Below are 23,659 nucleotides of genomic sequence, written 5' to 3' on the forward strand. Positions count from 1 at the left end.
GATGAGTGCCACCACATCTAGTCTTCTCATACCGGAAGTCAGTTGAACAGACCATCTTCTTCCTTGTTTTCTCCTGTGTCGCCGCCATATTAACAGAGGAAAGTCTGCCACATAAGGAAATACAATAGACAAAAAATGTGTGACTTTTCAGACTAACACAGCACAGCGATTACATAACATTAATTTGAATAAATTGATTTATGATCGAAATTCAATTTTCACTTTGCAAAGGCATAATATGTGACGGGAGATTGGCTGGCTGGCCGGATGTCGCCACCATGCTGCCAGAGGCAAGCCTACTACGTCATTCAATACAGTAGACAAGGTTTGTGCAAGATTTCAGAATGAAAAAACAGAGAATAAAATAGAATAAAAGACACCTCAGTACAATGAAGATGGTAGGCAAAGGAACTTGGTGGAGCATGGAGCTCAGTCAGATCGCTGCTTGGACAGAGTCACACTTTAAAAACTCGCAGTACAAAAGCATTAGAATGTCAGTGTTTCACAACCTAGTCATGCTTTTAATTTCAACGTTTATGTAATTATTAGAGGAGAAAGAGGAAAAAATAAGTGCTATTGAAGTAGTTTAAACTTTTACCTATTGTCGTGACAGAGTTTGGAGGGTTTCTGTCTGTTTTCTTGGACCTGAATTGACCTTCCTCCGGCTACCGTGTGTGTGTGTGGTTTAAACAGAGTAATGGCCTCCATTCATTATGAGGCCAGTTGATTTTCATTTACTCTCTCCGCTCCGACAATTAAAGGGAGCAGCTGAGGAGGTGATGGAGGGACCGGGACGCCCAGAGGTCGCCCACCACTTTAAGTGATAAATTAAATACTATCATCAAGACCCAACCCCCACCTTCTCTCAACTCAGTCCCATCATCGAAGCACAAACACATCCAACAACCTACAAAAACCAAAGCTCCAAAGTGGTTTAGTTGAAGCAACTGCAAGCCTGTACATCCTTTGTTCTTAACTGGTGGTTTTGGACCCAAATGTTGGTCATTAAACCATTTGCAGTGGATCATGGATGGGTGCAAGGAAAAAACTGGCCAAAAGTTCATGATGTGCTTTTATTATGAGAGATATATTTCCATCTCATTGTTCCATCTCAAGCCTTAACTGGACCAATTTCCATTAAAGTACTTAATTAGGAATGGAAAATATAACAAATTTGGGTCACCTTAGGTTGTTAAGGAGGTATTGATGGTCCTAATGCTAGACCAGCTCAGAATCTCAACTGTAAACAATGATTAGTGATGAGAAGTCAGCGCGGATGCAGCAATAGAGGCAGCTTTATCACAACTCAAACAAGATAGAGGAGTATATAGTGGTTTGGTAACTTTGCAAAGCAGATGGATTCACCCGTTTCCGTGTTTCTCATTGGCGAATCCATCTTGCAAAGCCCCCATCTGAACCGTTTGGGCCCGGTTAGAAAGTGACAGGACCAATCAGTGACGAAGGGCAGTACTTTTGGGTGCTGCAGAGTCGTGATGTAAGCATACAAGCAGTGACAAGAGGCCGGTGCAATAATGGAGGAAGAGATCAGTGTGGATGTTGCTAAATCGTCAGTTTAATCAGAACTTGACATCATTTCTTTGTTAAAAGAAGAACAAAGAACAGCATTGAGTTGTTTTCTTTTCAAAAAAGAAAATGTCTACAGCCGCCATGGTTTGCGTTATGCAGTTTTCTATGGAGTTTACTGCTTGGTAGCGGCACCCCTCGGTAGTGGCTACGACGCCACATGTTTTGTTGCTCTGATTGGCCAGTGATCAATTAATCTATTTGAATTTTCAGGGGTTTTTTTAACTGTGAGAATTAACAGCAGGCCAAACTGCAACAGACCATAAACTTCAAACTATACGCTTACAGACATGGTCTAAAATTTATATAAACAGAGAAGCAGGGCAACATTTATTTTAAAGGATTAGACAGAGAACGGTGACACAGATATTACTGTCAATTGTGCATCATCATAGTGGTAATATAAGACAGCACTAGTCTGTTATTAGGCACTACAGTGTTTTTTACACTCTTTAACTGGTTAATTAAAGTATATAAGGAACAATGTGTGCATTGTGGAGGAGTCATGTCATTGTACAGAAGCATAAACAATTCACAGACAGGTGTGGTAATGGACAACTAATTATATCACATACAGATAAAGTTCCTCTGAGTACAGTGTAAAGAGAAGAGTCTGTCTGTAGACTTCCTCTATGAGCTGATGTCTCTTAAAAGTGTCCAGTATTGATGTGTGCCGCTCCAATGTTTGATCACATACTCTAAAATAAATGACATTTCAGGAGTGCATCTGCCCCTCTGACTTCTGTGTGTTGCTTAATGATCCCACCACCGCATGTTTGAGTTCAAGTCTACAGTCAATCTTAGAAATATTTTCTTGTTACCCTGATCACTTTACATCAGGGATGTCCATGTTGTCTCCATTGTCTTACCTTGTTTGTTGTCTCCATTGTCTTACCTTGTTTGTTGTCTCCATTGTCTTACCTTGTTTGTTGTCTCCATTGTCTTACCTTGTTTGTTGTTGTCTCTATTGTCTTACCGTGTTTGTTGTTGTCTTTATTGTCTTACCTCTGTTTGTTTGTTGTTGTCTCTATTGTCTTACCTTGTTTGTCATTGTCTCTATTGTCTTACCTTGTTTGTTGTTGTCTCTATTGTCTTACCTTGTTTGTCATTGTCTCTATTGTCTTACCTTGTTTGTTGTTGTCTCTATTGTCTTACCTTGTTTGTTGTTGTCTCTATTGTCTTACCTCTGTTTATTGTTTGTTGTTGTCTCTATTGTCTTACCTTGTTTGTTGTTGTCTCTATTGTCTTACCTTGTTTGTTGTTGTCTCTATTGTCTTACCTTGTTTGTTGTTGTCTCTATTGTCTTACCTTGTTTGTTGTTGTCTCTATTGTCTTACCTCTGTTTATTGTTTGTTGTTGTCTCTATTGTCTTACCTTGTTTGTTGTTGTCTCTATTGTCTTACCTTGTTTGTTGTTGTCTCTATTGTCTTACCTCTGTTTATTGTTTGTTGTTGTCTCTATTGTCTTATCTTGTTTGTTGTTGTCTCTATTGTCTTACCTTGTTTGTTGTTGTCTCTATTGTCTTACCTTGTTTGTTGTTGTCTCTATTGTCTTACCTCTGTTTATTGTTTTTTGTTGTCTCAATTGTCTTACCTTGTATGTTGTTGTCTCTATTGTCTTACCTTGTTTGTTGTTGTGTCTATTGTCTTACCTTTTTTGTTGTTGTCTCTATTGTCTTACCTGTCTTACCTTGTTTGTTGTTGTCTCTATTGTCTTACCTCTGTTTATTGTTTGTTGTTGTCTCTATTGTCTTACCTTGTTTGTTGTTGTCTCTATTGTCTCACCTCTGTTTATTGTTTGTTGTTGTCTCTATTGTCTTACCTTGTTTGTTGTTGTCTCTATTGTCTTACCTTGTTTGTCGTTGTTTCTATTGTCTTACCTCTGTTTATTGTTTGTTGTTGTCTCTATTGTCTTACCTTTGTTGTTGTTTCTATTGTCTTACCTCTGTTTATTGTTTGTTGTTGTCTCTATTGTCTTACCTTGTTTGTCATTGTCTCTATTGTCTTACCTTGTTTGTTGTTGTCTCTATTGTCTTACCTTGTTTGTTGTTGTCTCTATTGTCTTACCTCTGTTTATTGTTTGTTGTTGTCTCTATTGTCTTACCTTGTTTGTTGTTGTCTCTATTGTCTTACCTTGTTTGTTGTTGTCTCTATTGTCTTACCTTGTTTGTTGTTGTCTCTATTGTCTTACCTCTGTTTATTGTTTGTTGTTGTCTCTATTGTCTTACCTTGTTTGTTGTTGTCTCTATTGTCTTACCTTGTTTGTTGTTGTCTCTATTGTCTTACCTTGTTTGTTGTTGTCTCTATTGTCTTACCTCTGTTTATTGTTTGTTGTTGTCTCTATTGTCTTACCTTGTTTGTTGTTGTCTCTATTGTCTTACCTTGTTTGTTGTTGTCTCTATTGTCTTACCTTGTTTGTTGTTGTCTCTATTGTCTTACCTCTGTTTATTGTTTTTTGTTGTCTCAATTGTCTTACCTTGTATGTTGTTGTCTCTATTGTCTTACCTTGTTTGTTGTTGTCTCTATTGTCTTACCTTTTTTGTTGTTGTCTCTATTGTCTTACCTGTCTTACCTTGTTTGTTGTTGTCTCTATTGTCTTACCTGTTTATTGTTTGTTGTTGTCTCTATTGTCTTACCTTGTTTGTTGTTGTCTCTATTGTCTTACCTTGTTTGTCGTTGTCTCTATTGTCTTACCTCTGTTTATTGTTTGTTGTTGTCTCTATTGTCTTACCTTGTTTGTCGTTGTCTCTATTGTCTTACCTCTGTTTATTGTTTGTTGTTGTCTCTATTGTCTTACCTTGTTTGTTGTTGTCTCTATTGTCTTACCTTGTTTGTCGTTGTTTCTATTGTCTTACCTCTGTTTATTGTTTGTTGTTGTCTCTATTGTCTTACCTTTGTTGTTGTTTCTATTGTCTTACCTCTGTTTATTGTTTGTTGTTGTCTCTATTGTCTTACCTTGTTTATTGTTGTCTGTATTGTCTTACCTCTGTTTATTGTTTGTTGTCTTTATTCTCTTACCTTGTCTGTTGTTGTCTCTATTGTCTTATCTTACTTGTTGTTGTCTTACCTCGCTAGCCAATCTTCACTTCTCTTCCTCATCATTCATTCCCTCCTTCACCCCTCTCTCTGTTTCCGCCTTTCTGTCCTTGTAAATCTGCATGTGCGACTCAAACCTGGATTGTGGACTGAGTCCAGCGGAGCCTCGTCCACAACAAAACACATATTAGCATTAGAGAGCAAACTAACATATTAGTGTGCAGCTCATCTGATGGGACGGGCAGCTCGGCACAATTAGTCATCCGGCAGGGGGACAAACACAATTACAGCGAAGCGATAACAGAGTGCAGAGGCAAGAAAAAAAAAAAAAAAAAACTCCTGACCTCTGCATCTCAGCTCCATTTAAATGTTTGATGTCTCATTGAATTAGTATCACAGTGTGAAAGACAAAGCTAATGGAAATGAGCCAGAGACAGGCAATACTGCTGATTGGGCCTGATATAATTAGAATAATATCACGTCCGGCGTTAATAACAAGGAAAGGAAATAAATAATGGCGAGATCAGTTAATAGCTATGGCGCTAAAATGGCTGAGCTTTAAATATGCCGAGGCCAGCGCTTCTTTCTGTTTACTCATGGGCCGCTGATCGTCTGAATATTGATGTGGCGGAGCGATCGCCGGTGAAGGATCCTCCACTCCCAGCTCCTGGGCGGTGAGGCTTTATCATCTTGATTATTCATCTTGATAAATACATAAGGACAGACAAAATTATGGCTGTTTTTCAGGCAGTACTGGTTTGAACTGGGTGTGAATTAGCTCTGCTGATGGATGGGAAAATCAAGTCTGAGAGGCAGAGCGGCTGCCTGCCTGCTCACACTTTACGGGGAATGTTTGCTTGATTTTCTCAGTAAAAAAAATCAATTTACCCCTAAACAGGGATATGGATGCTGTTTTAATTTGTTGTAAACTCAAAAAGTGTTTACCTTCATTTCTCCAGGGAGAATATTGTTTGTCATTTTAAGGAAATGATCATAGAACATATAGACAATTTCCCGTTGGTTAAATCGACTGGAGTTATTGGGAATATACAACATGTTTCCCAGTTTATGATCATGATAGTTAATGTTTGTGTACTTCATAACTGGGAAAAGGTGTAAAAAAGGGGTGTAATTTCACATATTACTCCCTTCATAACATTGTTTTTTCATTCTGGGACAACTAAACACAAAGAAGATCATTTTAATAGGACATTCTTATTATTTGGGGTTAAATTAATTAGGATTAATACTTGTTTATTTTCACACTCACTCTTTCTTCCTCTTTTTGTGCACTTTTTTAACACCACAAACACATATTCATCAGGGTTATCTGGATTTGTGATGCAGTTATGGTTCCAATAAATGAATTTAACAAAATTGCATTAATTGCATGCTACTTTGTATTTTGAAATGCACTTAGGCTATAGCAGGACTGCAGATGGGTGCTCCTCTCTGTCGCATCTTCCTGCACTCAGGGTGATGGGGATCAGGACACCATGGCTGCTTTGGATGTCTCATTTCACTTTAAAAACCTTCACAGACAGCTCAGTGGACAGGTCAAAAATAATCTGCACAATCAAACATTCACTTTGCACTTCCTTTAGCTATTTTGATGTATTTTCTAATTTCAGTGAGGTCTTTCATCTGTTTTGAAGTTATTCAAATTACTTTCCATCAACCAGCAGTTCCTTATATTCTTTCAAAATAAAAGCAGGTTTTTGTCCAAACAGCTAGTAAAACACTGTTGGCCTATGACATTGCAAATTACAAATTAAAAGCATTACAATAATATTGTTTAGCAAAGCTCTTATCTTAATAGTTGACCTTAAGTGGCTTACTGACACAGAGAAAGCAACATGGACTCCAAGAAATGCTGTATTAATATCTGGGGATGCCTGTAAGCCAATGAGTCAATTTGTACATGCGCTCCTGCATATTTCAACATGTGGAACACTTTATTTAACAGAATAACCACTTTAAGCTGTTGCTTGCCCCTACCCTAAGACATTCAAAGGTGGACTTGCTGCTGTGTTTCAGATCATTGCCCTGCTTTAAAACCCAAGTGTTCTTGAGCTTGAACTGACGGTCACCCAATGTCCTTCAGGATTTTTTGGTAGAGACCAGAATTCATGGTTGCATCATGAGCATCAAGTCATCAAGATCCTGAAGCAGATCCAGAACATCACACTCCCAGCACCATGTTTGACTGCTGGTATGATGTTCTTGTCATGAAATGCTGTGTTAGTTTTACTCCAGATGTAACCGGACACAAATACCTTTCCAAATAGTTTAACTTTTTTTGGTCAGTCCAAGGAATATTTTCCCAAAAATTCTGAGGAACATCTGGATGATTTTAGCCAAGTGAGAGACAAGCCCTTGTGTTCTCTATGGTCAGTAGGAGTTTTGGCCTTGGAACTCTTACATGGATGCCATTTTTGCCCAGTTTATTTTTTGGTGTTGAGTCATGAACTCTGACCTTTAACTGAGGCCAGTGAGGCCTGCAGGTCTTTAGATGTTCTGGGTTCTTTTGGGACTTCCTGCATGAGTAATTAATGCTTTCCTGGAGTCATTTTGGTTGGCCAACCACTTCTGGGAAGAATCACCACTGTTCCAAGCTTTCTCCATTTGTAGGTAATGGCTCTCACTGTGGTTTGCTGGAGTCCCAGAGCCTTGGAAATGGCTTTGTAATCCTTTTCAGACTGATTGATGTCAGTGACTTTGTTTCTCATCTGTCTTGAATTCCTTTTGATGGCGCCATGATGTGTTGCTTTTTGAAATCTTGTAGCCTATGTACTTTGTCAGACAGGTTGTATTTAAGGGATTTCTGGATTTGACAGGTCTGACAATAATCAGACCTGGGTGTGGCTAGTAATACTGATCTCAGCTTTCCAAAAGATGTGGTTGATCACTCTTAATTTTTGATTTCTTCACAAAAGGTCAGGTAGGTTTGGACGGCTTTTTTTCCTGTGATAAATAACATTATCATTTAAAAACTGCATTTTTGTATTTACTCAGGTTATCTTTGTCCAATATTACATTTTTGTAAATGACCTGAAACATTTGATAGTGATAATTATTTAAAAAAAACAATCAGGAAGGAAGAAAGCTTCCACAGCATTGTATATGTAAAATGGCTGTTAAAAATGAAGAATTAAACAAAATAATTATTAAATAATCAACCACAAATGTAAAATTGTTCCTTCCATGTCTGTAATTTGCTATGATACCAGTGTTGAAAAGTTTGTGTTGCTATGAGAAGCAGACAGTATGAATCCAGTGAAAGGATCCTCATTAATGTCACATCCTGCAGAGATTCACAGCCAGCGACAACACAGTGACCTGCCAACTTCACCTGAAGGGGAGAAAACAGACAGCTGATTGGCACACAGATGCACTCTGGGTTAAAAAAAAGAGGAAACACAGAGAGGGGACGTGAACATCCATTGCACTTCAAATATTATCTCATGGCATCAGGCTGATGGAGCGTCAGGCGGCGATGTATGGCCCGCTGACGCTCCCATCATCCATCTGCTGAGCGAACAAGGTCTGAGACTCCATTACTCTAAATCTACCTCCTGCTTCCCTGATCTAATACACATTTGAATCAATCAACAGAGCGCATTCTGATCACAGCGTAATGGATTATGAAGAGCGAAGGTTGGCGTGCAGAGAGGCAGAAACTGAGATACAAGCGGCAGAGGTTTCTAGATAATAAACTCCTGTGTGGGATTAATCCAGACCACAGCGGTAGAGAAGAGAGGGGGAGACCGCCTGGTCCATGACTTCCTGTTAATAATATTCCTGTACGCCGTCCAGGCAGGAATCTTGAATTGTTCCGCTCGGTGGTGGCATCGCCTGAATTAACCCTTCCCTCCTCAGAGCGCTGTTAGAGACGACCTGGTGGGATTAAACCAGTGCTGATCACATGAAACATACACTCCACTGCAATGTGTGTGTGGGTGTGTCAGTTCTCCTCTGTACAGCCAGACTTCATGAAAGAGCTGCTGCTGTGTTTTAGATGATAGAGATGAAGGTGTCAGAGAACAGTCAGAGTCTACAGACTTCTTCAAAGCAGTAATCAGACGTTTAAAACATAAATATGACCAAACAGTACCTTACTGTCAGGGCCGTTTCTTGCTATACGTGGACAATGCAAATGTATAGGGCCCCACAAGCCAATAGGGGGCCCCAAAGCTGAATGTCCAGCCTCATCTGAGGAGAAATAAATGACCTGTCTTTATCCCTTATATATGTGAAGATAAAAGTAGGATATCAGGATAAAATAAGCTGCAATGATAAGCTGTTGCTAGTGTTTTTGTGGCATAATTAAGTCAAAATCGTTGAACTCCACTGTCATGCGGTGAGTGAGGTTTGCCAACAGGTAGGATGGGAATTATTGGGTCACTGTATTTTCTGGCAGATCCATTTCCTGTTTGAAACCAGACTCAAAAATCAGGAGAAACTCTCATCATTCCAGATTTTCATTTTTGACAGAAAAAAAGGGAAAAATTAGCCATTTTCTTGTCTTATTTTGATCACAAAAACAGCTTTTTGTCTTCAGCTAGCCTCGGATAAATGCTGGTTTGCTGGCTAGGATTTTTATGCTCACAAATGCAGCTTTAGTGTTACCTTCATGAAGGATGTCTACAATAAAATTAACGTCACATGGGAATGGACTGTCCTATCCCGCCATGGGACAGACAGACTGAAGTGAGTGACATCAGTTGTGTTCTTGCTTTTAAAGAAAACACATTTTTGAAATAATCAATGTGTTTTATTTATTAACATATTTTGTTTTCCTTGATATTTTACTTTAGTGGCTCAACTTAAGATGTTTAATTTTAATAGGAGAGGTTATCACGCATATCATGCATGCCTGCATCATTAGCATTCATGGATCATCTACTGGCTTAGGGATCTCTCCATTTGGCAAACTAGGGGCCCCCAAACAGCATTTTGCATAGGGCCCCCATAAAGCTAGAAACAGCCCTGCTGGTGTGAAAGCTTGCATTGACCCACTACATGCTGGAAAAAAGTCTGAACTGTTTGCACAAAAACAATCTGTTGTGCAAGGCCCTGGAGACAAAATGTATAATAGCTGCTAAAATGTGCTCTGTTGTTTAGAAACTATTGTATATTTATTGTTTACTGATAAGGATGACCTGATAAAGTTACTGCTGTTGACACAGATCAATACTGAACACATTTATTTTGCAAGATCTGGTCAGTCCACTTAGCTTTGTAATGTACCGGGATGTCCTACAACTGGCAGTGGCCTGGTAAAAGGACCACAAAAGTCATCTATATTCAGCCATCAACATGTTTTTCCCCTTTATTCAACAGAGTTGAACAAAAAACTCCAAAGGAGAAATGCAACAAGAATTTTATAGTAAGAACTAGAAAAGCATGCAGAGAGCGCAGACCTCCACCATCAGCCCTACCTTCCAATAGTGAAGAATCCTTTAAAAACATTTCTGGATCCAGACGGTGATCCGGATCACTCTCAAAATCTAATTCGCCGATTTCTTCCTCCTCGGTGGGGCGGAGACACAGTGAGGCAGAGCATTGGCTTCGCTACGTGTGAAAGTCATGACAGAGGGTGAATATTCCTCTATTCCTCCCAGCATTGTGAGTATTCTCGCTACAATTCGCTGTCTTTCTCTCTGTTACGCTCCGACTCGTCTCCTCGACCGGGTGTGCATCTTTCAAGCTCTATAAATTCCAAAACTTTGAATAAGTGGCTCATGTCCGCCATCTCCTGGTGTAAAGTGGTAACAGCGCAGACCACCACCATTAGCCCAATCTCCCAATAGTACAGAATCCTTTAAAAACATTCCTGGCTCCAGACGTTGATCTGGATCAGTCCCAAAATATAATCAGTTCTTCCTTATGCCATTTCTGACATTTCCTGAAAATTTCATGAAAGTCCATTCATGACTTTTTGAGTTATGTTGCCAACAAACGAACAAACCCACCCGATCACATAACCTCCTTGGCGGAGGTAATAAATGGTTTAGAAAATCACACTGTTGAAATTCTGGCTCGTCTGTGAACTATCATGTTTCAGTCAATACTGCAAATCAAATCTCATGCAACAAAGTAAAATTCAGAAAAACAAAGATTCAACATGTCTTATTGTCTTTCATAAATTTTGTCACCTTAATCTAAAACATGACTTTTTTTTAAAGTCCATACATGAAAACAAAAAAATCTCACATCCTCACAAAAAGTTAAAATCAAAATCCACAGTTTAAAGCAGCTGCTATCATGTGAGAGGAAAAGAAGGAAAACAGTTTTAATTTCCAAGAACTACAGGGGAATATGAGATTAAAGAGATAAAACTTTAATGTCTTAACCACTTTGCTAATTAGTGGCCAGGCAGTGAGGAGAGACGATGAATATATTTCAGTCAGAATAAAAAACAGAACTGAAAACAACAGAGTGAATGAACAGCCCCCCGGGGAGCTGAGGGCCGCTTCACTACATGTCGATGGAGATGATGCAAGAAGCTGCACGTTATACTGATCTGCACTGTAAAAAATAGCTTTGACTTTAAACTAGTAGACTGCCTTAAGAGTAATGAGCCGGAGTCTAATTTTAAAACGTAAAAGGAGGTGTGAGGGGATCATTGAGAAATTAGTTTATCCTAACTCTTAGATGCATATGTGGTTAAAAAATGACATGGTAACATTGTTTTCTTGCAATATCTTGCTAAAAGTTTTTAATATTTCATATACCAGCTATTCCTAAAAATGTTATTGCTATAATACCATTTAAATTTTCAATTTACCTTTTATAGATTTTATGAAATTCAATTTTTTTGTATTACCACCCCACTCTTCTTACCTTGCAAAGCAGATGGATACACCCGTTTTCATGTTTCTTACTGGCAGATCCATCTTGCAAAGCTCCCATCTGAACCGTTTGGGCCCGGTTAGAAAGTCACAGGACCAGTCAGCGCCAAGGGGCAGTACTTTTGGGCATGGTGGAGTCGTATGCAAACAGCGAGAAGAGGCACATTTGTGTGGATGCTGCTAAAGCGCCAGTTTTATCAGAACTTGACGACATTTTTCATTACAGGAAGAACAAAGAACAGCAGTGAGTTGTTTTCTTTTCAAAAACAACAAAAGCCGTGTACTGACATGTCTACAGTCACCATGGTTCGTGCTATGCAGTTCTCTATGGAGTTTACTTCTCGTTAGCGGCTACGTCATGTGTTTTGTTGCTCTGATTGGCCCGTAAAGATGTGACAGACAGGACATTCATCCAATCACCCTCCGACTTTTTTTTCAAAGCCTCTGCCCTTTTCCCAAATGCCATCGGTGGGAGGTTTCCCAGGTGGATGTGTGAAACAAATCTATCTGGCATGCCAGGTCAGTGGATAGCATGAAAACTCCAGAAAAGGAGGGTCAGATCAGGGCCCAACGGGCTGAAATATTGTCTTTGGTGATAAAAACAAAGCAGGGCTTGATTTGGTTGTTTGTTTGTTTGTTTGTTTGTTTAAGATAAAAATGCTAACTCTTGCACACTGCCTAAAACAAACCAACACATTAGCAAAGTTTTGAAATCTTGTCAACTTTTTGTTTATCCCTTGACCTACTGACCCGGCGCCGTGTTTTATATGGCCAGAGTTAAATTACTGTAACTCTGTCAAAGTTTGTCCGATCAGAAAAATTCCAACGGTGTTGTAAAGCTGAGAATTGCATGCGCACATATATGGTTCATTACAGAACTCGCAACCATGGGCAAACGTGGGCATTAATAGCAAAACACCAGAAGTATTGTGAGACCGCTACACAGATTCTCAACACTGTTACTCCTCGAATGTTTGCGCATTCAAAAAAAAATTCCAATGCTGACAGAGAGCTGAGAATCTGTGCTTTCCGGCAATATATGATGTGTGGTATATATATTACGGTAATTGGCAGAAGAAAAGTGAGAAAAGGAGAGTGAAGGAAGAGAGTAAAGGGGAGCGAGCGAGAGTGGTGTTTTGTTATCAAAAAGTAGCGTTAGGGGCATTTGTGTGTGTCTGTCGTGTGCAATAACAACGGGTTACTTGAGAATGTTGAGAATGCATTTTTCCACCTTTATTTGCACTAATTGTCTCCTATGTATATAGTTATCTTTTGCACTGTGTTTTGCACACCCAGAGTCCTGGACTCAAAAAAATGACTGGTGATTGTTCTAAACATGTATCGGTTCACATTTCAAATGTTAAATCAAAACTTCATGAGCAATAACAAAATTTCTTCTCATAAAAGCCATGAAAAACCAATCAGTTTTTGTGTTTTAAACTGCTGAAAATTCCATATAATGTGCAATAATCATTAACCAGATGTTGTAAAGTCAAGTTCAAGTACTCCAAGGAAAATGGACCAAAGCTCTCAGACTTAGGGCATTTCCTGACTATTTTACAGCCATAATAACAAAATATGTCCAAATCCCCATTTTTAGACTCAGTAGGTAAAGGGTTAAAATGCAATTCAAAGAGTATGGAGGAGTTTGCATGCATATTTGGGGCATTTTCAGTCCTATATTTACCTGATTTGACTATTGTACATTGTTAACATCAACCTGCCCAGGGTCAAAGGACGGAAATTAGCCACTGGCTGCAAATCCTACATATTTACATGCAAGTGTTTAATAAATTGTACTGACCCTGATATTTTAAGTAAAATAAGTACAAATAAAAATACAAAATAACATAGACTAGTTTAATACACTGTTGCATTGTTTGGTCTGATTTAAATAACAGAGGTCTGCTTCAAATCATGTGGTTGCAACAACCCTACAACTTTGCCTTAAAAATCAGGATTATCTGAGATTACTAGATTAAGACTTCACTAAGATCAGTTGGAAGTGTTGTAACTGTGTTAAATTGGAGATACTTTCGTGATAGAAGGCGAGAGAGGAGTTGACTTGACTGGCTAAGGTGATCAGATTTTTACAGCGCTCTTCTGCTTCCATATAGATGCAGAGCGAGTGTCGAAGCCTCCTGATAACACGAACGCCACGCTCGGCAGTATCACACAGTAGAAGAAGAGGCAGCAGCACATGTTTAATTCATCGACCCTGCACGTCCCTCAAGTTAATTCCACCGCGGGCAGTGTTTATTTCTGCTTTGTACTTTTGTTTAAAGCCAGTTGTTGACAACTCTTGAACATGTCAAACTATCACCGCTAATAATTGCTTAAGGAGCTGGAACTTTCTGCAAATGTTGGTTCCAGCACAAAACACTCCTCCTCCTCGCCTCCTCTCGCTCTGAGTCTCTGCTCCTGAAAGTCTCTTAGATGAATTTTTGATTTTTTCCTCCTCAACGCCCGACTCTCAGCAAAAAGATTCCCTCTGTAATTCAAAGCGATGGCTTCGAGAGAGAGAATAAAAAAGAATAATGTAGCGCTGCTGCTGCTTCTTCTTTCATTCCTTTTTTGTCGTGTTCAGTGGGAAAAAAACTGTCAAGTGCTGCTCTTTTTCTTTCTTTTTTGATTAGTTTGGTTTCTTTTCTCCCTCCCTGGCTTTTTGTTCCTGACCCAGGAATCCTAAAGAGGCTGCTTCTTCTTCTTCTGTGGTGGAGTTGGGAATAATAATGTTATGCTGAGGAAGATGAATCGTTACAAGCGCCGGCCCCGGGGCGGTATACACCTCTCTCTTTGGGTCAATGCCATTTCTCTTCAGATCGCGACGCCGCCACTCAACTGGAGCTGCCAGTTGATTAATCCCAATTAGATGGGCTGTCACTTTTCTGCAGAGAGGGAGGGAGGACGGCGGCGGTTTCCTCTCCTGTACGGCTCTGACAGAGGCAGAGGAAACACAGGAAAGAGGATCTTTCCACGTGTCAATCTGTGATATGTCTGTCTCTCCACGGACAGACAGACAGACGGAGGGATAATGAGAGAAATCAGACTCGACTCCTCTGATAGACACGAGGCTCCGTAGCATTTAAAACGTCTCTCAGCATGTCAGTCCTCACAGTGGAGGAGACAGGAGACATCCACATCAACACACAGGAAGCAGACTTCACAGAGCACCTGTCTTTATACGCTCACCCTGTGTCAGTGCAGACTTCTGGAGAAAACATTTAGTCACTTTTTTAGATCTGCTTTTAAAAAGACTGAAAAAGAACAGGGAGAGAAACAGTGACAGAAAATGTGATTTTTTGGTCTCAATTCTCAGAAACGTTTACAATCAGAGCAGCAGGATAAACCTGCAAATATAATCAAAGGGTCATTTTAATCTTCTTTATTAAGGCCTAAAAATATTTTAATTCTGGATTCATCTCTTTATTGTTAAATTTCTTCAAATTGTGTACAATGTAGCAAAACCAGTAAGAAGGCCCCAAAGACCACATGAAACTTTTGCAATTCCTTCGCATCAAAATTTAATTTCAGTATCTAAATCATCTAACCTTGCCACGCAGATGGATACGCCCATTTCCGTGTTTCTCACATGGCAAATTCATCTTGCAAAGCTTTCGCCTGAACCGTCTGGACCCGGTTAGAAAGTGACAGGACCAATCAGGGATGAGGGACACTACTTTCAGGCACGGCCGAGTCGTGACGTATGCAAGCAGCAACAAGAAGCCAGTGCAGTTATGGTAGAAGAGCTTATTGTGGGTGCTGCTAAAGTCCCAGTTTTATCAGAATTTGATGACATTTCTTGGTTAAAAGAAGAACAAAGAACAACAGTGGGTTGATTTCTTTTAAAAACGACAAAAGTCGTGTACTGACATGTCTATAGTTGCCAGCGTTCGCGTTATTCCTCAGTAGCTGTGCGCGCACACCTTGGTCTGGCTACGCCACGTGTTTTGTTGCCCTGATTGGCCCATTAAAGATGTGACAGACAGAACATTCATCCTATCACACTCATCACATTTTTTTTCCAAAGCCTCTGCCCTTTCCAAAACGCTTAGTATTTAAGGTTTTCCAGATAGATGTGTGAAACACATCCATCTGGCGTGTCAGGTTATAAATCTTCAGAATTACCCAGAATACTTTAGTGGTCAGTCATTAGCAGCTGTAATCAGAAAAAGGTAATAATTGATAAATGCACTGGTTGCTTTACTTTGTGGAACCAGTCAGCTAATATACTGAGTTTATAACACCATATTTGAGATTAGCTGATCTCACACATCAGCCGACAGCCAGCTGACTTGTTCGAAGCACACATTTGCTAATGAATCTCGTGCTGCCTTATTTAAACTGCTCTTACCTGGCTATGCTCTGCTGCTCTCCACACTGGGAAAAATTAATCTGGGCAAAAGTGAATTCAACTTAATCTGTGATATCAAGTGTCTAGTTTACCTTTACTCAGTTTCATTCTGTGTTTCAAGACTACAAAATACTACATTATCCATGAATAAATGCCCCCTGAGATGCATTTTGGGTATTTTAAATTAGTGATAAATGGCTTTTCTAAAAATTAGGAATAGATGAACTGCTAACTGTAGACATGGCAGTGATGATAGATCAGATTGGTGGGATCAAAATCCAGGGATATGTAGGCAGAATTTTCCCATGATGCCCTGGGGCAGAGTGTTTATATGTGTTTAGATATGTTTAAATGTGATCAGGTGAGTTTAGGTGTTAAGTGTTGTATTGAGATCACTTCTGGGATTCCTTTGTTCATCTTTGTGATGGAATATTGTTTTTGATCATCAACACTTTTGCAGCATGAGTGAAAAGTGTTCTTCCTGAAAGTCAGATACTTCCTTTGCAAGCACTATTTAAAGCATTACTAATGAACAACACCAGTGGGGGGAATCACAAAATACATAATTTAAATAATAGTGTAAAACTGCATTGAAAGTATGAGTCATTTTACAAGCTGAGTTTAACCCTTAGAGCTCACAGCTATTATTTTCAGCATCATGTGTCATCTGAACTTTTTGTCTTAAAAAGCTTGTAAAACATCAACCCTGTGGTGCACAGTCAAGCACTATACATCCTTTTTTTCAGGACAACCTGGGCTTAAAGAATTTATGTATTACAGTAATGTCTCTTGAATTTTAAAAGTTATAAGACTCCAAAGACAAAAGAAAAAAACGAATTGGAATTTGAAACTCAGAGATTTTCATTTATAACACACAGAAAACATTAATGACTAAGCATTTTCTTTGCACAGACTTGTTCTCCCATCTCTTTGGGACACAACGGTGAAAAAAATCAACATTATGTGAGTAACGACTCTCAGAGTATCTACATATACAAAGAAAAAGTCTATGTGCTCTTTTGCAGTTACATTCATTTGTGGCGTTCCTCAAAGCAGTAGAGACGCGACTGGTTGACTGCCCCTCCAACAATGCATTACGGTAAAGAACATGGCGATGCCCTGGGCAAAAAGCTGTAGTAAGCGATCGAAAATAGATGAATAAATGGATAAAAAGAAGCTTATTATCAGATCTAACAATGTGAATTAAATCTGTTAAGAAAACTCACTGAAGATCCGGCTCGCTAGAACAGAGTCCTTTAGGGCCACTGAGACATCGGGGGTAGCAAATGAATGACAGGAAAGTCAGCTTTCTGAGGAAAAGTTTTTATAAACTTGTCACTTCTTGTTATTTATGACAACACCGTCCTCAGAGTCCCCGCAAAGTCAGCAAGGTTCAGGGCTCACTACAAAATGTTCTATAAGAGCTACGAATGCATGGAGAACATAATAAGAAAGGCACATTAGAGCTTTCAGATAAAACATAAATCAATAAAAATAAAGTGCCTACGACTTACGTTCAGACGTTACCAAGTGATTTATAAAAGGATGTGCCTGCGGCACGCATCTGTGCCGCGTGAACTCTAAGGGTTAATTGAAATAACGTGAAAGAAAAAATGACAAAGAAAGATTAAGTCTTGTTGAATCTACTTAAAAAAATGTAAGTAAATTTCACTTTGATTTTTTTTTTTTTGTTCTTGAACTGAAATAGAGTAGTAGTTTTTACAAAGATTGATCTGGCTAATCTACAAAAAGAATGTATGCAAAAAAGTTGCCGAGGGTTTTGTAAGTAAGTTGGACTGATTATTTCTATCAGTGAATAAAAGCTGCTCTTGCAACCCTCCTCCACCCCAGCTCCTCCTTCATTCTGCCTGACTAAATCAGTGTCATTCTGTTATCACTGATGTCTGCTCAGGGGTTTTGCTGCCTCTTACACTGCCTTTGGCTTTCGCCATCGGCACAGGAAGAGCAGGAATGTGTGCTGTTCCTGCTTGATGCTTCCCACATAGGCTCATGGAAGGGCATTGGATCCCAGAGCAGTCACACCACCAGACATAGCAGCATGAGCTTAAATTAATAACTGCTAATGAAGAAATATCTTTAGCCACAAATCATGTGTGTATCCTGACAAAGCTGTCCTGGCTGAACTGATGCTATATGGTACATCTAGGAGGGAAGGCTTATTTTTGCATAGTTTCTGGCATGTTGAACCATACTTCAAGGTTGACACCTCCTTTTTAATGCGCTATTTATCGTTCACACACAATGTGTAACCTAAAACAAGGCAAGAGTCTGAGTCGAGAGACGACATTTATGACAGGTCCATGCCTTCTGCTACACAGCAAAAGTGGGGCACTTCCTGCTCAGCTGCAAACAAACAGTAACAGACTTGGTGGAAGACATACTGGCGCACTAAGAAGGAAAAGAGCGACATATTTACCAGTGGTGTTGAAAATAATCTTCCATGATGCATTCTGATATGGACATAATGGATTCTGCATCGATGCTGAGGCAGCACTTATTCAGTGCAAACAGATACTGCTTATGTATTATGCCCCTGAGGCTGGACGGACTGTGAATACTCAGATTATTGACTCGTTTCCATTTGAAACGGGGATGCTTTCTATGCATTTCTGTGGTCGTCTATTTTAAATGGTGCAGCTTTACCTGGCTTTGTGGTAGCACTAGCTACAGGTGATGCTCCTCAACCAATCGACTCCTGTGTTAGGACTAGGCCAGCACTAGAACATGGGTTTAAGGATGGTAAATGGACTTGAGCTTGAATAGCTCTCTCCTTGTCATCTGACTAATCAAAGCACTTTTACACCAAAGGTCACACCTACCCATTTACACCCTTTCACTCCATATTCACACACTGATGGCAAAGGTTGGTATGGAGAAGTTTGGTCATTTGCTGATTCCATTCAAACACATCCATACCCGTTTAAACACCACCAACAAAGCAGTGGGAGCAAACTGGGATTAAGTCTCTTACCCATGTGACTGCAAGGAGTCTGCAGCGTGCAGTTCTGTTGACAGAAACACAGAGATATAGAACGGGTCAAAGAGAATTTAGAACAGAAGACAGTGAAAAGAACGTTTTGGTCTATGATGGATAGATTCTGATATGTTTGGTACGTTCGTTGTCCCCACAGATCAGGTCAGGTATGGGAGCCAGTTCTGCGCTTAGTCACATCAACCTTGATGATGACCATCATCCAGGCTTGTGTCAGGGCTGTGCCCCATGCCTCAAAGTATCTTCCCAGCTGACCCTTCCACAATGCATGAGGTAGGCCTGAGGTCTGGTCCAGCCCATTGGGTCCTGGGCTTGCTGGCTCAGGCCCAGGGAAGAGTGACAGGTACCAATAGAAGTACAACTGCTGCTCCCATTTCCTGCAGCTGACCCTTCTCATCCCAGCTCCCCTGAGCATGTCAGCATAGACATACAGTCTTGCAAACAATACCCAAATATACACCTCTGGTCATCAGTTAGCATCCAAGGACTGAAAGACGCTTACATGCAGACGGAAATGAGAATCAAGATGTGACACTGCTGAGCTGAGGCCACTACGTGCCCAGTCTGAAACAGCTGTGCAAGCACTGCATTAAAAATGCTTTTTATTGGCCAGTAAAATAAATTGGAATTACCATCTTCTACCATGTTTTGGTTAGTTTGGGGCTTTATGTGCTACTAAGCTGACATGCCAGAAACTCTAATTATCCAGCACTTTTTGAAAATTCTTGGAAGGTGAGTGGAGGGATGTTGTCTGTCACATTCATGATATCACTGGGTAAGAGTTGGACAATACACTGAGGGAAATAAGTAAGTAAATTTTATTTGTATAGCACCTTTCACAGAACAATGTCACGAAGTACTTCACAACAGTTAAAATGAAAACACAGCAAATAAACAACAGCAAAACATCAAAAATATGAAAACTTGCACATTCAAATCAATGTTTTAGATGTTCAAAAGCCAATCTGAAAAGATGTGTCTTAAGCTCCTTTTTGAAGCCTCTGCAGAAGCAGATGAGCACAACTGGAGTGGAAGAGAGTTCCAAAGAGTAGGCACCACATATTCAAAAGCATGGTAACCTTTAGTTTTTAAATGCACTCGAGGGACAACAAGTAAACCCTGGTCAGAAGACCTGAGTGATCGACTGGGGATGTAGGGATGGAGCAGGTCTAAAATGTAATCAAGCGCCTGCCCATGAAGGGCTTTATATACGTAAACAAGGATCTTAAATGAATTCGGAAGTTAATATGGAGCCAGTGTAAGGAAAATAAAATTGGAGTGATGTGAGCTTTCCTAGTGGACTTAGTCAGTAATCTTGCAGCAGCCTTTTGAACCAACTGTAACCAGTTGAGGGAGGATTTATTCAAGTGGGTGAAAAGGGGATTGCAATAGTCAAGCCGGGAGAGGACTGGCAAAAACTCAGACAACTGTGTCTGGGTCATAGAACTGGAAATGTCATGAATGGGGAGCAAATTGTGTGGACACTGTATAGCTTTCACAATACAGTAGGTGGCAATAATGGAACACTTTGGATGCCAACCACCATTGAACCCAGGAGAAGAAGAAGAAGAAGAAGAAGAAAAGGAGAAGAAGTAATTGTCAGGTCTGTTTAGTTATGTTTTGTGAGGTTGAAGCTTCAATTCTTTTGCTTAGTTGACTTCATTTCTGAGTTTGGGCTCTAGTTTTGCATTTTTCCCACTTATTTCCAATTTCAAATGTTAAATTGACAATTATTGTCAACAAATTAATACTTAATTAAAGCAATTTTCTATATTTACACCTTTTTCCTTTTGCTTTGATTGCTTGGTCCCTGACAGGAGGGAAGATGTTTAAAATGAAAACAGACTTGTACAACTGTAAAACCTGTACTTAGAAATGAATGAGTGACATATGGTGTGATGACAGTGTGTGAACAATTTCTTATGATAAAATTGTTTTCAGAATAACTTTAGTGAAAGGTTGTGAACTGAAGTGGGCTAGTCTAAACCATGAAACTCCAGGACTGACAATGAGTCCCACTGCGGCCCTGCATGGACTCACTAAAACTGGTGGCTGAAGGCTGAAAAACTATTCCCAGCCTAGAGTCAGAATTTAAAGTAAACAACATGGACGCACTTCAGGCCACCATGGGTGCGACATGGTGGTAAACCACCTATTTTCCCTGTTCTGATGCTGTTCAACAGATCATCGTGACTATGTCTACATACGTAGTTGTTTTAGCTGCTGTCTTATGATTGGCTGATTAGATATTTGTGTTAATATAAAGTTAATATTGTATATAATAAAATAGGTGTAGGTTCTGAGTCTTCTTCCTAGAATTACATCAGTGATGAAAACGTGCTTGACAGCCAACAACAATTCAGAAGTTCCCATAAACTTTACAAACTCAAATGTTTTGTTCTAAAAACATTATTTACGAAGAAACAGAATCACCAAAAAGCAACCTGTGTAACTGTACTTGGTAAAGTTCTTATTTTAGACTGAGTGAGAATAAGAATGTTTAAGAAGCTGTTGTTTATCTCCTTCAGGTAAATAGTTTCTCAGACAGGTAGAACTTACTGGATTCACCTCCAGCTGCTGTTTCCTTGAAGCACCTTTTAACCCGCCGCCGTCGAACACTGACGTCGATGTTTTGTGACTGAGAGCGACATTGTTGTTCTGTTTATTTGCTCTGTTGTTTCTCACTTTGTCTTCTTGTAATGAACTCACTGAAGAGCCGCAGCATCGCCTGACGGCTCAGAGGTTAGCTTTAATACTCCCTGTTGTTTTTTTTTGTTTTCCGCAGGCTGTAAACAACCCGCTTCCACAGATACACAAGCAGCAAGAGTCTTTATATTACAGCTCATTAAAGATTCATGCAGCTTCTTCTGTGAGTAAAGTGTCAACAGGGTATTTGCCTTGTAAAGACAACCAAATGGCAAATATTGAAAGCTGCAGTCAGACGAATGATTTTATGGGAAACATGCTCAATTTTAGGAGGATTTAAGGGAGTTTGATCCAATTATTATATCAATATATAGATAGATAGATTATGAAAACGATTTCTACCAAATAATGTCATTAAGATAAAACTATTTAATGCAAAATAAGTTACTGCATAAATATTCATTTCCCTTTAAGTCTCTGTTTAGTAGAGTTACCTTAGGCTGCAATCACAGAAGAGTCTGAGTCTGTGTGGATAGGTGTCAGTCAGACTTGCATATCTGGACACAATTTTATTCCCTTGTTCTTCGCAAAACTGCTCAAGCTCCATCAGGTTGCACAGGGACAAACAGCTCTTTTCAATCTAGCCTGAAGCCCGAAGCTGTATGCTTCAGGTCATCGTCTTACTGGAGAATAAATCTTCTCCCAAGCTGCAGTTCTCTTGCAGACTGAATAAGATTGTCCTCCAGGATTTTCCTATATTTTGCTGCTCTTGTTTTACCCTCTACCTTTACAAGCCTTCCAGAGCTGGCTGCTGAGAAGCATCCCCACAGCATGATGCTGCAACAAACATACTCCACAGTGGGGATAGTGTGTTTGTGGTGATGTCTGGGGTCTTGCCAGATGTCCAAAAAGCACTATCGTGGTCTCATCAGACCAAAGAACTTTCCTCCACTTGACCATGGAGTCCCCCACATGCTTATCAGTGAACTCTAGTCTAATTTAATTTGAAATTTCTTCAACAGTGGCTTTCTCTTTGCCACTCTCCCATAAAGTTTTGATTGGTGAAGAACCAACCAAAGTTGCTGTATGCAGAGTCTCTCCCATCTCAGCTGCTGAAAGCTTGTAACACCTTAGAGTACTAGTAGGTGTCTTGCTGGGCTCTCTCATTAGTCTCCTTTTTGAACGGTCACTCAGTTTGTGAGGATGGCCTGATTAAGGCAGATTTACACGTGCCGTATTCCTTCATTTCTGTATGATTGTTTTAACTGAAAATGTGAACAGTTGTGCACATGTACCCTTGATAGATGAAAAAGGCAGTTTTAAGTAATTATCTCTTAATTTTGAGCTTTTTGTTTATGGGTATTGAATAAAAATTAAACTTTGAGATAATTTCTGATTTGTATTATTTAAAGCAATATTTAAGAGGTTTTTGCCAGCCCAGCAGAAACATGCCAATACACAGTGCACATGAGAAGAAGAACATAGATTTAGGTTGTTGTTTGAGCTTGTGTTGTTAAATATTTTGGGAGCTAAAACCTTCATCATGGGACCCTTTATAGCCCCACACACCCTTTCACTAAAAATTCATTAGAACAAATGCATTGAGAAGTTTCCGAGCATTGATTCCTCACAGCGTAGAGTTACCTGTGTGTGTGTGCTTCAGTAGATCGTGTTCTGTAGTCCTGTGGGTGAGATTCAGCCAGAACAACCATTAAGCAGATTTGAGTCCCCCTTAAAGAGCGATGCGGTGCCGACTTCATCACTGAGAACAAACAGCACTTTAGGAAATGAGGTAGCGTCTCTGATGAATCTGCCACCGCGTCCAGACGGCTCATTTTGGCTGGTTTGTCCCAGCGTTATGGCCGCCATCATCAGATTAATAACCTCCACTCTGGACCGGTGCGGCGATTCAGCCACGGGTTAATTAAACATTTACATATAGATGCCCAGCTATCTATTGTAGTGGGAGATAATTTATACCATCAATATGCACTTTAATCAGAAACTCCAGGAGGGCGTATGTTAGCGTGCTCCGTGCTAATTGGCACCATGCTGGCTGCTGTTTTGGAGCTCAGAGACAAACTGAGTTCACACTCTTAACTCTGGCTGTTTCCTCTCTTTTTTCCTTTCCATCCTCCTCATCTGTGCTCTTACACTGATGGGACTCTCTTCA

Source organism: Cheilinus undulatus, linkage group 1, assembly GCF_018320785.1.
Source record: "Cheilinus undulatus linkage group 1, ASM1832078v1, whole genome shotgun sequence".
Classification (NCBI taxonomy): domain Eukaryota; kingdom Metazoa; phylum Chordata; class Actinopteri; order Labriformes; family Labridae; genus Cheilinus; species Cheilinus undulatus.